We start from the raw sequence: 18252 nt of genomic DNA, 5'->3' as shown, positions 1-18252 counted from the left end.
CCTACCATTTCCAGCTCACCAATCCATCTTGTATATGCCCTTCCTTCTCTCCCCCAACATTGACAATCCTCTGGGGCAAGCCCCCATCACCTCTGGTCCATACAATTACAAACCTGGCTGGATGACTTCACCTCCACCTGCGGGAATTTTCTCAGGCACCCACCATAGCTGCAATCCTCCTCCCTCCTCCTCCTCCTCCTCCTCTTCCTCCTCCTCTTCCTCCTCCTCTTCCTCCTCCTCCTCCTCCTCCTCCTCCTCTTCCTCCTCCTCCTCCTTCTCCTCCTCCTCCTCCTCCTCTTCCTCTCCTCTTCCTCCTCCTCTTCTTCTCCTCTTCCTCCTCCTCTTCTTATTCTCTTCCTCCTCCTCTTCCTCCCCTCTTCCTCCTCCTCTTCCTCCCCTCTTCCTCTCCTCTTCCTCCCCTCTTCCTCCTCCTCCTCTTCAACCCATCTGCAACTTCTCAGGATTCCTTCAAATTTCAGCTAAATTTCTACCTTCTGAATAAAGACCTTCCTAGTCCTTAAGGATAGTATCTTTTCTCTTCAGCTGCCTCCAGTTTATCCTGCTTTTGGTTAACTGTACTTAGTTGTCTGAATATTGTCTCCCTCATTGTGAGCTCCTTGAGGTTTTTCGCTTTTCTTTGTGGCCCCAGTACTAAGCACAGGCCTTACCACAGGTGGCCACTTACAACTTCTAACTGACTGAAGGATTGACGGAGATTCAGAACTTGAAGGAACCTGAGAATGCAAAGTCTCTGAAACGTTTGAAGATCTTAGTACATAATACATATATTGGATTTAAGATATTTTATCATAATTAACATGTACTGGACTATCTGCCATCTAGGGGAGAGGGTGGGGGGAAGGAAGGGAAAATTTGGAACAGAAGGTTTTGCAAGGGTCATTGTTGGAAAAATTACCCATGCATATGTTTTGTGAATAAAAGGCTATAATAAAATAAAATTTTAAAAAAATTAAAAAGAGAGAAAATCTTAGAAGCACTGGGCCAGCGGAAGAATAAAAAAATTAGGATTTTGCTTTAAGATTCAATGGTCCAATAACAATAGTAACTTTAACTTGAATATATGTATACATATATTATTTATATATGTTATTATATTTATTATATTAATATATAGTATATATATTATTTTTGATTTAATATATTTAATTAATTTTGATTTAATAATATATGTTTAACATATATTGGACTACTTGCCATCTGGTGGGAGGGGAAAATGGAAAAAATTGGAACACAGGGTTTTGCAAGGGCTAATGTTAACGAATTCTCCATGTATATGTTTTGAAAAATAAAAAGCTTTAATAAAAAAAGACCTTAGTACATAGAATGTGAGAAATGGCCAGGATCTTAAAACACTAAATTTTGGAACTTGGAGGAATCTTAAGACATAGAATAAAAAACTGTCAAAGCTGGAGAAATATAGAATTTTCTCACCTTTTTGTGTGTGTCCTGGATTTCTTTAGCAGTCTTTGGTCAACCCTAAAGACCCCTGTTCTTAAACACAAAAATCATCTAAATTATGGAATATAAAGGAAACCAATTGTATTGAAATATTGACTTTCATCCTTTCAAATTCACAGACCACACGAAATCTTTCTATTGCCTTTTTTTGGCTTCTGTGGAACCTTGATTAAGAACTCCTTAGAATAGAGAATAGAAAATATCAAAGATAAACGGGGCCCTAGATCATAGAGTATGGGATATAAAAGGGAAATCAATACACAGCAGGACTGGGAGGATCCTTAGAACACTTTCTAAGGTGAGACATAGAACAAATCTTGGAACAAAATGGTGAGACAGGAAACCTTAGGACACACAACACAATATTGGCAATGATGAACAGACCTTAGCATAAGGCAAAATATTGTCACCTTGAGAAAGGTTCTCTTCAAGCCTTATTGTTTATAGATGATTATATGGAGACAGATGGAAATTAAACATTGACTTGTTCATCACAGATTTATGTGTCAGAGTCAGGACTGTAATATAGATCTTATACTTTCAAATGGAAGATTCTATCCATTGGTCCAGGACCAGAGACATTGTGCTAGCTTTGGATTAATTGTTTCAATTTGAAAATTTCATGTACATATATACATATATTCAGGAATATATACATATATATGCATGTATATATATAATATATATGTATATATACATATATATTCAGGAATGTGAAAATAGATATAACATACATGCATAGATAAATACATAACTAAATATATTCTAGATACTTAATTTTTTTTCCCAAAGCAAGAGATTCCTTCTTTTCTAACCAATCATCCATATTAGTAATTAAGATATAGAGCTGAAAGGATCCTCTCTAGGACTCAGTTTCCAGATCTTTAAAATGGGAGCATAGATGACTCTGAGGATTAGAATGAGCAAAATCTGAATTTGAATTTTGCTTCGGATCCCAGCTGCCACAGATGACCTAAAGCAAGTCACTTAACCCCATTCTCTGTTGACACAAAATCCATGGGACTGAAATATTTAGTCCCATTCAGTTTGAAATCCTTAAAGTCCCATTAAGTCACAATCAAGTTGTGAACTGAATGAGTAGAATGAGTTTCCCCCATCACTAATAAAGAACAGATCCTTTGGCCTCCATAGCAGTTTCTAGGGCTTCCTCCTGGAAATGCTTTGGAAACCTTCAAACCCTGAAGAAGTGGGAACTCTCTTTGCTCCCAAAGTGCTAATCCTTCATAGAACACACTGTCTCTGCACCCTATGATTCTTAAGTACAGACCCATAATCCTTCTGTAATTGCACCAAGGCACAATTACATCTGTAGCCTCAGGGACATAATTGGGCCATTTCAATTTCCAAACCACAAATTACAATGTTCAGGATGCTTCAGCAAATTCTAAAAGTACAATGTTTGACCCCAAATTACTCAGACTGGAGAGTTAAACTGAAATAGCCATGTGGTCCCTAACTCTGCTAACAAAATTAATAAATTTCAGGCCTTTTTGAATTTTGACTTCTCTTTAAGGAAGTGAGTTTGTGTATGGAGAAGCCTCTCACCTTAAGGAACCAATTTACTGTGAAAGTCCCTAAAGTGAAAAATAAATGGGAGCCTAACCTTGACTTCTTTCACAGACATTTATTTTATTTAAAAAAAAAAATATGAAATTTTCCAGGAACCTTGTCCCCAATTTAGGATACAGAATGTCAGGATTAAAAGGCCCTTATAATGTCAGAGAGGAGAATGCATGGCCTTAAGAGGCAAAATTCAAAATGACAGAGCTAAGAGGCAACTGAGAATACAAAATGTCAGAGCTGGGAGGGAACCTAGAACCAAAAATATAAATTATATGACCTCTGAGCTTCCCAAAATATAAAGATAATGCCAAAATCATCAGAAATTTGGAAAATAGACAAACAGAATGACAACTCATAGCTTACCTATATGTATTCCTTGAATAAAATGTAAGTTTGAGAAAAAGAATGATTCCATTTTCGTTGTTGTATTCCCAGTGCCTTGCACAGTAGTGGACACAATAGGTGTTTAAAATAAATGTTGTGGGGGGTTTTCTTTTTTAATTGTAAATTATTACAACTATATAATTGTAATTATAGGATTATAAAATTATAAGAGACCTGAGAACATAGAGCAGAGGCTGTTTAGTGGGATCCTCAAAAGAAAGAAAGTAGTTGTTCATAAATAAGCATTTATTAAGCAAGTGCCAGGATATTGCTCTCAATGGTAGTGATAAAAAAAGAAAGACCAAGTAGGTCCTCTCTAAAGAAATAAAATGGGGAAGACAACATGCAAACAACTATACATGGACAAGATACATAAAGATGAAGCAGAGATGACCCATCGAAGAAAGGGATCAAGGGAAATCAGGAAGGTTTCTGTAGAAGGTGGAATTGTATCTGAGACTTGAAGGAAAATAGAAGGTGGAGATGAGGAGAAATAGCATCCCAGGCATAGCATATAGCCCGTAAAAACATGTACTGAGTTGGGAGATGTGGTAGCTTGTGTGAGGAACAAGAAGGAGCCCAATATCATTGAACTGAGGAGTGTGGAAGGCAGGAAAGATGGAAGCAGACTTGGAAAGTCCCTAGATTATAAAAGGCATTGAACATCAAACAGAGGACTTTATAATTGATCCTGGAAGTAATAGAGAAATCACTGAGTCAGAGCTGACCTACTTTAGAAAGATCACTTGTTCAGTAGAGCAAAGGATCAAGTAGAAGGGCGAAAGATTTAACAAAGGCTGACCAAAGAACAGACTATTACAATAGTCCAGACTTGACCCTGAACCGGGGTTGTGGCAGGCAATATCAGAAGAGAAAAATGAGATATATTCAAGAGGTGCTACAAAGATACCCTGAAAGGTCTTGGATGTGGGGATAGGGTCAGAGAGAGCATGAGGGGTGAAGGATTACACTTGGGTTGGGAGCCTGTGCATCTGCCATGATGATGGTGTCCTCTGTAGTAATAGGGAAGTTAGGAAGATGGGAGACTGGTTTTTTGGGTGGGATAAGTTTGGTTTCGAACATAATGAACTTAAGATATCTGCAGAACTCTAGTTTGAGATGTTCATTCAATAATTGTCGATTTGATACTTAAAATCAGCAGAAAGGCTATGTTGGATCCATTTATCCGAAAGTCAAAAGAGTAGAGATGATCATTAAATCCATGGAACTGAGGAGATCATTAAGTGAGAAAAGAAAGACCAAGACAAAGTCCTATGAGTTAGCAAGTCTGACCCAGGAAAGGCAAATGAGAAGGACTTATCGGTTGGTAGAAGGAGAAGTAGTACCCCAAAAACTTAGAGAAAAGAGAGAGGACAAGAAGAATGAGTATCAGAAAATTTGGCTGAATTTGACACCTGGGAGAGCAATGGTAATTTTAAAGCTAGCAGTTTCAGTGGAATAATGAATGAAACCAGACTGCAGAGAGAGAAGAAGAAAGTCAAAGTTCCTGTTGTGGAAGGTCTTCTCAGAAAGCTTAGCACCAAAGGGAAGGAGAAATATGGAAACTTAGCACAGGTGGGCTGATTAATTGAAGCGTTTTTTGGTTTGTTTGTTTATTTGTTTGTTTGTTTTTATGAGGGAAACATGGGTATGTTTGTAAGCAGCGGGCAAGTAGCCAGTAGAAATGATGGATTAACAGAGGTGATGACAGAAAAGGAAGAATGTCCTGGAGTGGATGGGGCAGAATGAGATTCCTTGTGCACGGCGGCTTTGACCAGAAGAGCCCCTCATTGTGGGAGATGAAGTGAAGGAGGAGGAAATAGCATAAGGTATATTCTGCCATTATCTCCACCTTCTTGGCAAAATAATAATAATAATAATAATAATAATAATAATAATAATAATAATAATAATAATAATAATAATAAATAATAATAATAAAAAGTGAAGAAAAAGAGAAAAAAGGGAGCTCTTGGGCAAGGATTTCACTTTTTTCAGTGAAATGTAAGGCAAAGTTCTCAGCTGAATGGATTGGGAGGAAAGCTATGTGAAGTTTGAGGAAAAAATAAAAAAAGGTTTATGAGAGCAACTGTCATTGGTGGGTTACTTAATTATAGAATTAGTTACAAAAAAAATTGCCTAGTAGCAATGAGGTCCCAGTTGGAGTTGTATAAGATAAATTTATAGTAGATTTTCTCCTAATTTTCTCCTGACATTCTCCACTTTCATTCAATAGCCCATGTAAAGGACAAAAGAAGTGAATGGTCAAAGCGATCTACAACTGAGCCTTGGCAGGGAACAAGTGCCATCTTGCCAATCGGACATGGAGGGGTTAAAGCCTTGCCCAGTATGATGCAGACAAAACGTGCTCATACGCTATACCTTGAACCCAGGGCTTCTGAAGCGACTCTGTGGACCAGAGGATAGTGTATTAGACTTGGAGTAAAAAAGATCTAAATTCAAATCTTGTCCCAGACATTTCCTAGATATATGAACCTGGGGGAGTCACGTGACATTTCAGGCTCAATTTCCTCATTTGTATGATGGAAATAATAATAATACTATTTCACAGAGTTGTTGTGTCAACTGAGATAAAATGTGTCAAGGGCTTTGAAAACCTTAAAATGTCATCTAAAAGCCAGTTGTCATTATTAGCATCACTATTATCATCATTATTCCTGCTTCTGAGGCTGGCTTTCTATGAAATGCCCCATGCTGCCTTTCTCATCATGTGGAAGAATTTCAAAATAGATTGAGGGATTTATCGAGTAAATCAGGGAACGAATTATTTGTTATTGAAAAACAGCTTCCCGAAATACCAAAGCTTCAGGTCCCAGTGTTAGGGCCTGGTTTCATGCTGTTGAGAGGCTTTATTCTATTAAGTCAATTTTGTGTTATTTAACTGCCAAAGGAAGATCTGGAGATGAAATGAACAGAGCTCCAAACATATGGCATTCAGCACCTGCCAATCACTTTAATCTGAATTCTGTCGATTCAGTGTGGGATGAACAGAAGAGACAGTGTGGCGAAGTTGGCAATGGGGTGGGTTGTTGTTCGATCGTGTCCAATTCTTCAGGGCCCTGTGGGCCATATCATCCACGGGCTTCTCTTGGCAAAGATGCGAGAACAGTTCGCCATTTTCTTCTCCAGTGGATTGAGGCAGACTGAGAGTAAATGATTTTCCCAGAGTCATGCAGCTGGTCAATGACTGAGGATGGATTTGAACTGAGACCAGGTCTAGTGCTCTACCCACTGAGCCACCTAGAACTAGAAGATGTGATCACCATGTAAAGAACAACTCCAAAGGCCATTTGAAGCGTGCTTAGGTAGATTATCAGCCAAAACACTGCTAATGTTGAAATCTTTAAAGGAAACCAGTGACAGGTTTTTAAAGGATCTTGACCATACTCCCTTATGTGGCTTCCCTTACTATTCTTTCTCAAGGCCTGATAACTTTGTTTATTGCTTGTAATCCACCACGGATCCTTCTGTAAACTCTAGAATTGCTCCAGATAAACTCAAAGGTTTCTCCTAACTCTGATCATCTCTGTGCCATCTTCTAAAGTTCCTTCCAGCTCTAAAATTCTCATATTTTATGTGTTTAGATCTTTCTCAGATTTAACATTCTATGTTCCAAGACACTTTTAAACTCTTACCTTGTATGCTCTGTGTTCTAAAGTTTCTTCACGTTCTTTCTCCTATTAGCTCTGATATTCTATGGTCTATAGCAGGGTTTCTCAAACTATGGCCCACGGGCCAGATGCAGCCCGCTGAGGACGTTTATGCGGCCCGCCAGGTTATGGCAAATGGGATGAGGGGCAGAGACAAAGTTGAGCTTTTGTTTTTATTATAGCCCGGCCATCCCACAGTCTGAGGGACAGTGAACACCATGGCCCCCTGTTTAAAAAGTTTGAGGACTACTGGTCTACGGCATCTTTTAGTTCAGATTTTCTGTTTTCTAAAATTCCTTCCACTTCTCATATTCTATTTTTGTGTTCTTAGGCACCTCTCACCTTTCATACTTTGGAATGACTTTATAGTTTATCCATTTATAGTTCAACTCTCTCCAGATCTGAAATGTTCTAGTCTATATTCTAACATATCCCTAGCTCTGACATTTTATATTATATGTTATGAAATGCTTCTGGCTCTGGTATTCTATATTCTATGGCAAGAGAGTATGCTGCCTTAGAATTCTCAAGTTCCATATTGTAAGGTCTCTCCCAGCTCTGCCATCGTGTACTATGTTTGAAGACCTCGCCCAGCTCCAACATCCCATGTTCTAAGTTTCTTCCAGCTGACATCTTAGTAGATTTGTTCTAATGTCCCTGTCCACTCCGATAGACTATGTTCTATGTTCTGTTTTCCGATGTCCTTCCCCACCTCATCCTTATGCACTCTGTATTCTCAGCTGCCTTCAAACTCTGGCAATTCGAGAATTCTTAGTTCCACATCTTCACACTATCCCTAATAATAACTCTTGTCCCCAAGTAGATCAACTGTCATTTCCAGGATTGAATTTCCAAATTTGTGACAAATTCATCGGCAGTCATCATCCCTTTGACCCCTTTTCACAAAGCTCTTTATTTCTTCCTTGTGTCTTCTCCTTAATCCCCTTGCCACTCTGGCTCCTCTCTCATCAATATCCTTTTTAAACTTGAGAAACTGGACTTGTAAGTAGGGCCCAAGTCAATTAGAGGCAAGGCTGGTGCTGTGCATCTTGGTTTTGATGGAGCCTGGAGCTGGAGACACTCACCTGATTACCATTGATTTTGCCGGCTGTCTGGAATCCTGCTGAAATTCTTGTGGTCACTGTAAATGAAGCTCCTCTCAAGGACAAAACCAGAAAAGGTAGCATCGCAGAGCTACGAGAGGCCCCAGAAGTCAGCCGGTCTGGCCTCTACCTCAAGTAGCCGTGCTGCTACATTTGTGAGCTGGAATATCTCAAGGGCAGGGAACTCACTATCTCCAAGAGTGGGAAGGGGGTGACTGAACTCCCTAATCCCCCAGGAAAACTATTCCATTCCCAGAAAATGCTAATGATTAGGAGTTTTCCTTTTAATGAGATGAACTGGCCTTCCCATAAATGCCTCCCATTCCTTCTAGCTCTTGTTCAAGGCTTAGTGGATCAGGGCTAATTTCAGATTTCAATCCAATAAACATTTGTTAAGCACTTACTACGTATCAAGCACTATTATGTACATGAAAAATTGTTTGAAATTGAGATTTTGTTCAAGCAGATTTTTTTCTCTTTATTTCCCTGCCCCACATTTTAGGAAGGACCTAGATAAGACACCAAGTGGGAAGCCATTGGAGATGATGGAGGGAACTGGCTTCAGGGCATAGGAGAATAAATGAAAGGAACTAGGGGCTTTTAGACTAAAAAGGAGAGATCCTTACATTGGACAGAAAGAGGCAAAAGGAACCCAGAGGCCATTCATTTTAGGGATGAGGAAAATATGGATCAACAATGGCTCATGATCTGTCTGAGTGCAGAATGTAAGACTGGAACCCAAAATCTCTGCTTTCAGAGCCAGTGCTCTGTGCCACACTATATAAACATAGGGGGAAGGAGCACTGTAGCTGACGTTCAGGACTTGAAAGTCTGTCATCTGGAAAAGAATTTAGTTTTGCTCTCTTTGACTCCAGAATGAGCAATGAACAAATAAATGGAAGGCAAAGAAGAAACAGAAAGACTAGAATTTCAGAAAAGTTCAAAGGATCAAAGAAATTTTTGTATTAATTGACATTAAATGCCCTTCTAGAGGCATGTGCCATGACAGAAGAAGCACTTATTAAACATATACTGTGTGTCGGGCCCATTGATGAGCACTGGAATTCTATTTTTTTAAATAGCATTTTATTTTTCCAAATACATAAAAACATAATTTTCAACATTCACCTTTTTGCAAAACCTTGTGTTCCAAATATTTTCCCTCTCTCCCTCCCTCCTCTTTCCCTAGTCAGCAAGCAATCTGATACAGATTAAAAATGTGCAGACATATAAACATGATAGAAAGAGGCAAAATCATTCCCTGTCCTCAGATAGCTCATATAGTGATGGAGAAAGCCACCTGTCTGGAAGGCGTCAGCTACAAGTCAGGCTGCATAGCTCCAGGGTCCTTAGGATGCGGCAGCAAAGGAGATTGTAATAAATCTTCTTTACTATCATTTCCATTGATAAAGCTATATCTTTGTTTGATGGGGAACCACTTGGCAGTGCCCAATCATTTGGCTTTAAGAACTTTATTTTTTGTGGCTTCAATGGCCGTGGCTGCTGAAGGAGGCAGGAGAGAGGTGGGAGCACATGCAGCCAGTTGAGTCTCTGTGAGAAATGCTCATCTGAATTTGGAACTGTCCCCAAAGGGCTATCAAACCCTTTTATTCAGCAGTGTCTCTATTTGCTCTCTATCCCAAAGAGATCATAAAAGAGAGAAAAGGACCACACGTGCAAAACTGTTTGTGGCAGCCCTTTTTGTAGTGGCAAGGAACTGGAAACTGAGTGGATGTCCATCAGTTGGAGAATGGCTGAATAAGTTATGGTACATGAATGTTATGGAATATTATTGTTTTATAAGAAATGATCAGCAGGATGATTTCAGAATAACCTAGAAAGATTTACATGAACTGATGCTGAGTGAAGTGAGCAGAACCAGGGACACAGTAACAACAAGATTGAATGAGGATCAACTGTGATGGACTTGGCTTTTTTTAATAGTGAGGTGATCCAAGAAAATTCCAATAGATTTATGATGGAAAGTACCATCAGTATCCAGAGAAAGAATCATGGAGATTGATAGAACGTTCACCTTGTTTATTTATTTGCTTGCTTGTTTTCTCTTCTTTCTCATATTTTTCCTTTTTGATCAAATTCTTCTGTGGAAATATGTTTAGAAGAATTGCCCATTTTAATCTACATCAGAATGCTTGTTGTCTTGGCGAGGGAGGGAGAGAGGGAGAAAAATTTGGAACACAAGGTTCTGCAAAGGTGAATGTTGAAAACTATCTTTTCTTATATTTGGAAAAATAAAACATGATTTAAAAAACAAAGAAATGCTCATCTGCACCGTAGCTGTGTAGTACAGCCAGTCAGACTCTTGGGCTTGCCTGCTTGTTGGTTCCAATCAGTCCGAAGTGGGGAGTAGCAGTGGTGGTAGCTGAGATCTTGTGTCCCAAGGACTCTTTCTCTCAATAGTTCCCAAGGAGACCAGGATGGAAATGTCATGGGTGATCTGAGGACACTACAGTTCCCTAGCTCTTGGACTCTGGGTTCTGGAATGTTCCTAGGATTTGGAGAGATGGTTTTCTTTTTTAGTTTTTTTTTTTTTTTAAATAAAAGCATATATACATATATATGTGTGTGTGTGTATACATATATATACATATTCATATATAACATATGAATATACATATTCATACATATGTATATATACATATACATACGTATATGTATACATATATACATACATATGTATACATAAAAGCTTTTAAATATATATATGTATATATATATATTTAAAAGCTTTTATTAGAAAAAGAAATATTTCATTTCATAGACATTTTCATCATTCACCCTTGCAAAACCTTGTGCTTCAAATTTTTTCTCCCTCCTTTCCCCCACCCCTCCCCTGGACACCAAGCAATCCAATATATGTTGAACATGTGAATTCTTCCACACATATTTCCACCATTATCATGTTGCGCAAGAAAAATCCGATCAAAAAGGGAAAAAATGAGAAAGAAAACAAAATGCAAGGAAACTACAACAAAACAAGTGCTATGCTGCAATCTACACTCAGTCTGCACCATCTGGAGAGATGGTTTTCAAAGTGGCGATGGCTTGATGTACCCATTAGATATCTCCTCCTGTCTCAGCCTCAGGGCACTTTACTATTTCAGCTAAGTCACCTTACCTGCCCCATGGATACCAGGATGAGAGTGGTAAGCATTGTTGTCACTTTCTCCACAAGTTTTGCTCACCTGGATGATGGACATCATCAACCTGAATCATCAACCAGGGGTCGGGATGTCAAACTGGTGGTCCAGAGGGCACTTCTATTCCTGGAGTTCTTGGGCTTACAACTCAGTGAGAATTGGCTAGAACTTACTACAGGGGATGTCAAGGAAGATGGACCCCTCTTGTAATAATCTTATCTTGTTGGGGTTTCCTTGGGTTCTCTGGAGGCAACCTTAGGTTTCACTTGAGTAATTATCTCCCCGACTTCCAAAGGTTTGTGCTTCAGCCTCCAGCCACAACAAAGGTGGAAGAGGGAATGAATCTGTTTCAGCCTCTGAGAGCTTCTAGTGGGCTTCTCCTCTCTGGGCCTGAGAGCTTCTCCTTATATGTTCCACACTGAGTATACACCAATCATTACATCACTAGGAAACCATTATTTGTTGTAGGATGAAATCGACGCTAAACTAGATTTAACCATTGTCTCCTCAATTCTACGTACTTAGAACCTTGTTTCAAGTTCTAGCCCATAATGCCCTCTTCCATCAGGATCCCTTTGCTCAATTTCTTTCTGGATATGGGAACTGGCCTGTCGATCTGAGTTGGGATTCAATCCGCTGTGCTAGATTACCATCTTTCCTCCAGTCCAGTCTTTCTGTTCTATGGAAGCCCTCCATTCTAGAAAAAAGGCTCCTCTCCTTCCAGATATCAACGCCATGCTCCTACATTGTAATATATTTGTCTTTTTATACTCTCACAGACAGACTTTTCATCTCCCTTTTGTACATCGTATATTGTATTTTGTATATTGCCTTCTATATATTATCTGTATATATGTATATATATTATGTATATATATATATATATTCTGTATATTATCTTCTAATAAGATTATTAGAATTAGATATTTATTATCTAATTATTATTAAATATTATTAGAAGCTCCATATGTTCTTTTTTTGTAATTATTTGTATTTTGGGGAGTTAACACAGTGCCTGGCACATAGGAAGTGCTTAATAAATGCAGATTGATTTACCCTCTGTTCTCTCTCATTCATGTCTCCTCATTTGATCAAAAAAAAAAAGCAATTTGAGAATTGAGAAACTCTACCTTCTTTCTATCATCAATCACTATTGTCTCCCCTTCTCTAAGCATTAGTTCTATTCCTTTTTTGCTCTTTATCTTTCCCCAACCTATTCTAAAACATTTTTTGTTTCCTTAGCTCCCTTTAGTAATCTCAACTCAGTCTAAGATACAAAGACCTTTATAATACTGTACCAAAATTTTGAATGACTTTTTAGTCACCTGCCCTTTCACCTTTTCTTTTTCGCACACTCTTTTAGAATCTAGATGGATTGTCTAGCTCTTTGGACTTCACTCTGGGTTCTTTGGACACCTCATTTTTCCTCCTCACATAAATTGTTTTTCTGTGTTTCTGCCATTCATTAAACATTCTAAGCTCTTGCTTTGTTCCGGGCAGGGTGTTGTGCTAGGGATACAAGAAAGGCAAAAGTGGACCCTGACCTCTGAAAGTAGATGTGCTAATATAGGAGAGAACTTGTAAATAATTACATATGTGCGAGATATATCCATAGTAAAAAAGATCTAATTTGAGAGGGGGATCCTTAACAACTTTGGGAACGGTAGGATTTGTACAGAAAGTAAATCTGATTCTTCAGTTTCATTCTTGAGAGTTTTCTTACTTCCTGGGTGAGAGACAGGAGACAGAGACGGGACTAGGAGGGAAGGAAGAAGGAAGAGACAGACAGAGAAAGAGAGACAGAGAAAGACAGAGACAGAGAAAGAGAGACAGAGAAAGACAGAGACAGAGAAAGAGAGATGATTTCATTGTTACTTATGAGGTATTGTGGTATATATTTGCAGCACACATATTCCACCTAGGCTTCCTTTGAACCCATTTGAATCTGTTTTCATGTTGGCCACATGTCAGATTATACTCAGATTTTCAATTTTGCTCCATTGAAAACTCTAAAAGAAAAATGGCTTGTACCATCAGATTTCCCAGGATTTCAAACTCACTAGCTCGTTCTTCCTCTTCCTGAGAATCTGATCCAGACCATGACGTTCCGAATTCTCTTGGTTCTTCCCAATTCTGAGGAAAGGAATTATCAGCCAGGTATACCTCTGAGTTATCAACTAGACTGTTTTGTTTGGGGCGGAGATGAAGAGGCAAATATGATGCTAATATAATGGCTAGAATATTGACTCTGTGGAACAGATTTCCAAATCCATCTTCTGCTTACCTAGATAAAAAAAAATAAAATAAATCTATTAACATCAATTAATTGACATAATTTCTCTAAGTATCAATGTTTTCATTTTAAAAAGAGAAGAGTTATACTGGGCATATTCTAATTAGAATTCCTTCCAGAGTCTGAATCTATGATCCTATGCCTGAATTATTTAATCCTCCCATCACTATAGCACCATTCCATAGCCTCAGGCTTGTAATCTGTTCGAGAACTTGTCATCTATTTTCTCTTTTTGTTCCAGGTGGTCTATAGTACAGTCTATTTACAAAGTCATAACTGTTTTTTTTTTTAATCCCACTGCTGTTTACCAATTGTTTGGTACCTGGAACACATACATCCATTTGCTGGATTTCCTGACATGAGTCTATCTACTTTATATAAAATTCTGTTAGATTTTTCTTTGTTATCCCAAGTCTATTGAATATACCTCTCCAGACATGAATTCTGTCCCACCCAATCTCAGTGACATCTCTGAGGATAGATTTGCCATCTTGCCTGAGGACTTTTAATTTCTCTTCTTTTTCAGCTTTAAGTTTTGGGAATTTGCAGTATGTAGGATTAAAGGATCATCAACATAGAGCCGGAAAGCAATTCTGAAGCCGTCTAGTCTCCGTGACTCATATGACATTTGAGGAACAAAAGACCTAGATATGTCAAGACTTGCCTAAATTCATACTTAAAGTAAATCAAAGACAAAATTTGAACCCCAGGACTCTGCCTCTGGACCAATTTCCCAGAAGTCTTTGGAATATTTCAGAGTACATGTCAATGGCCAATCATCCGAAGGACTGAGCAGGACAGGTAAGGCCTAGAGGGTCTGAAGACAGAGATGGAGTCAAGAGGCAGTGCTCAGGCTCCTGTATCCACCAGAAGGTTTCTGTGTAGTTGGTGACTCCTAGCTCATGGAAGCTAGCTGATTTTCCTTCATATTCTCCATCCCTTTTGAGGCTGCCCCCTAGATTTTTTCCACCATGCTCCAGAAATCCTGAGAAATAATCCCAGTCCTAGAACTCACACCTTAGGAGTTGCCAGTGCCCCTGCCAACTCTTTCTGTGACTGGCTGGGTCCTCCTAATCTTCACTGAAGGAGGGAGTCCAGCTTAGCCTATCTTCATTATTCTCAGGTCACATTCTGGACTTACTCTCCTGATATGAAGGCAAGGGGAAAATCAATAATTTAAGTTTTGAAGGTCTTCTATTTCCTTGGGGATAAGGAACACCCTGTGCCAGTTTTGATCAATTTATAACTTTTTACAGAAAATCTTAGATAATTGTCTACAGCACAGAGCCTAAATAACTTGCCCAGGGACACACAACTCATGAGAGAAGCAGATCTTCCTGACTCTAGGCCTGGTGCTTTATTAGGCTATTTTGTCTCTCTTTGATGCTGGGACCAACATTTAATATTCCACATTATAGATAAGAGGAGCACAGATTAAGGAAGTTGCCTGGGATCATGTTGTTGTGATAAGCAACAAGGTCCAGTTTTAGACCCAAGTGTAAAACTCTAAATGGACTTTGCCATTCATCAAACAAGCAACATGTCAACCTGGATTACCACAACACACATTACCAGATACCTGATACTGTTACCTGCATCAAGGGGGTGCAAAGAAAATGGAAGACCATTCTTAACAGGCGGGATCAGAGAAGAGTTCTTGAAGGAGATGTTGAGTGGGACTTTAAATTCTACAGATAAGCCTAAGAAAGGAGGATAGTCCAGACAAAGGGGAAGTTAGGAAGAAAGGTACAAAGTTCCAAAAGTCAGGGAAAGGTCCAACAGTGAGAATAACTTAATTTAGCAAAGTGTGGAAGGGACAGAGGTGAATATAGAGAGATCAAGCTGAAAATAAATTCTTTGCATGATGTTTAATAATACTAAAACATTCCCAATTCTGTCCCAGTTCAAAGGGGGGGGAAAGGATCCTTTTAAAGGTAAGTCAATTTATCTCATAGGATGATAAAATGGAGACTCATAAGAGTCCATAAGGATTATTTCATCCAACCTCTCTCTCATTTTCCAGGGCATGAAATTGACTTTGTAAATTCAACCTCCAAAAGAAGGGAATTTCAGAAAAAGAAGGAGGGAGAGAGGGATGAAGGAGAGAAGGAAGGAAGGAAGGGAGGAAAGGGAGGAAAGGGAGGAAAGAAAGAAAGAAAGAAAGAAAGAAAGAAAGAAAGAAAGAAAGAAAGAAAGAAAGAAAGAAAGAAAGAAAGAAAGAAAGAAAGAAAGAAAGAAAGAAAGAAAGAAAGAAAGAAAGAAAGAAAGAAAGAAAGAAAGAAAGAAAGAAAGAAAGAAAGAAAGAAAGAAAGAAAGAAAGAAAGAAAGAAAGAAAGAAAGAAAGAAAGAGAAGAAGGAGGGAAAAAGGGAAGGAGGGAAGAAGGGAAGAAGGGAAGAAGGAAGGAAGGAAAGAAGGGAGGAAGGAAGGAAGGAAAGAAGGGAGGGAGGAATCTGAGGAGAGGAGAGGAGAGAAAAGGGGAGGAGAGAAGAAGAGAAGAGGGGAGGGGAGGAAATTGAAATTTAAAAGCACCTACCTGGGTGTCATGTTGGAAAAGCACATCAGCTGTCCTCAGCCCCTCTCTCATTTCCTAGGACTGGGAGGTGTGCTGCGCTATCAAGTGCCTGGGAACTTGGGTGCCCAGAGCTCTGGAACTGAGCCAGTGGGTTAGGGGCTTCCTGATTTCCTCCAGACATCTGATGGACATCTAGAAGTCATGGGAGGAAAGATAAAAGCTCTAGGCTTTGATGAGTTTAGAGCTATTCATACACTCAATATTCACAGGGACTATGTGCCTGACCCGTGATAAAGCTCTCTGAGCTCATATCCATCTGATCAGTCACAAAGACATCGTGAACCCTCCAACCTTGTAATGTTGTTTTGATCCTCTTTGAGAATAAAGGCCCACAACCAGTACTACTAGTAGTGGAGAAGATACTGGCTCTAGGTTGGCCAATCTATCCTTAATGTAATGATCATTACAATTAATTAGCTCTATATTGATCAATTTATTATCATCATCAATAATATTAATTCTAGGTTGGCTAATGCAAAAAGGAGAAGGAGCAGAAACAAAGAAGAAGAAGAGAAGGAAGAAAAGAAAAAAATGAATGAATAAATGTATCCTAAGGTTGCGAGATATTTAAAATATGATATTATATTATTTTTAAATGTTATATAGGCTTTATTATTTAATATCATGGACTAATCTTTAAAAAACCACTTTTGAAGTCATCAGAGGAATAAATTTTCACAGGCCTTTCCATCTAGATCCCAAATTCTAAAATCTTCTAGCTTGTGAAAGCTAGACGTTATTTCTGTGGTTACTAAGTCCAATAATTAGCATACAAATAAACTAAATTAAATTAATTAATTAATAGATGAATAAACAAATAGGTTAATGAATTAATTTTTATTAAGGGCCCCAAAATGATTATCTAAAAAAAAGAAAAGAAAAGAATAAATTAATTAATGATTAACAAATAAATGTAAATGAACAAATGAATGAATGTTTTTAAAGGGCATAGATTGTGTCAGGCATTATACTGGGGCATAAAATAAACAAAATAAAATAAAAGTCACTGTCTTCAAAGATTTTGTTTTTATTAGGATAAATGGATAGAAATATGCACATATATACTATATATACATATGTTTGTGTATATTATATATATATATATATATTTATATTTACATTCATAAATACATGCAAGATAATTCCCAAAGAGCCAAATCCCTCCTGATCACCTAGTAATTAGCAGATTTGAAATGAAAACCTTATGAAACCACACATACTCTTGACCTTCTAGATTTCAAAGCCATGTCTCTACTGCTGTTCTGCCCCAGAACTTTCCTCTGTACCTGAAAGCAGAGAGCATCTTTGAAGTATTGTTGGGAGTATAAGGCATTGCTAGTTCCTAGAATAGGACACATTCCCCTAAAGATGGCACCGAGTGTGATGGACCCATTGGTCGGCCTTGGGAGATCGCTTCATGTAGCGGTCCTGAGTCTCTAGGAATCTGCACAAAAAGTTGCTGATGAAAAAAGGTGGATTCATTCTATAGCCTCTGCTTTTCCCTAGTTCTACCTTTATTCAAGAATCCCTCCATTTGTATCCAAAAGGATTATGCTCTTAAAGGCAAAATGTAGAAAAAGCACAGGACTGAGAGACAGGTCTGAACTTGAACTCCATCCCTGCTACATCCTAGCCATGTAACCTTGGACATATATTTCCTCTTCTGTAGTATGTTTCCTTGTCTGAAAAATGAGCATACTAACTCATGCACAGCCCACACTGCAGGGTTGTCAGCAAGTTCAACTGCAGTGATGGATATTAAAGGACTTTAGTAGAATATACAGGATGCAGAATGTAAGCCAGGGAGAAACAAGTTTGAATCCTGACTCTGATGTTTGCTAGTTGTGTCACCCCGGGAGAGCCATTGAAACCTCTCAGATTCAGTTTCTTCTATAAAACAGGAATAATAGCAGAACCAACCTTATAGGAGGGCTTTGTAAATCTTAAAGTATTTAAAAATGAATTTTTATTTATTATTATTATCTCACTTTTTCCTTCCCCCCA

Source organism: Sminthopsis crassicaudata, chromosome 2 (assembly GCF_048593235.1).
Source record: "Sminthopsis crassicaudata isolate SCR6 chromosome 2, ASM4859323v1, whole genome shotgun sequence".
In the NCBI taxonomy this organism is placed as follows: Eukaryota; Metazoa; Chordata; class Mammalia; order Dasyuromorphia; family Dasyuridae; genus Sminthopsis; species Sminthopsis crassicaudata.
The sequence above is the reverse complement of the archived record's forward strand: the minus strand, read 5'-3'. Positions refer to the sequence as shown.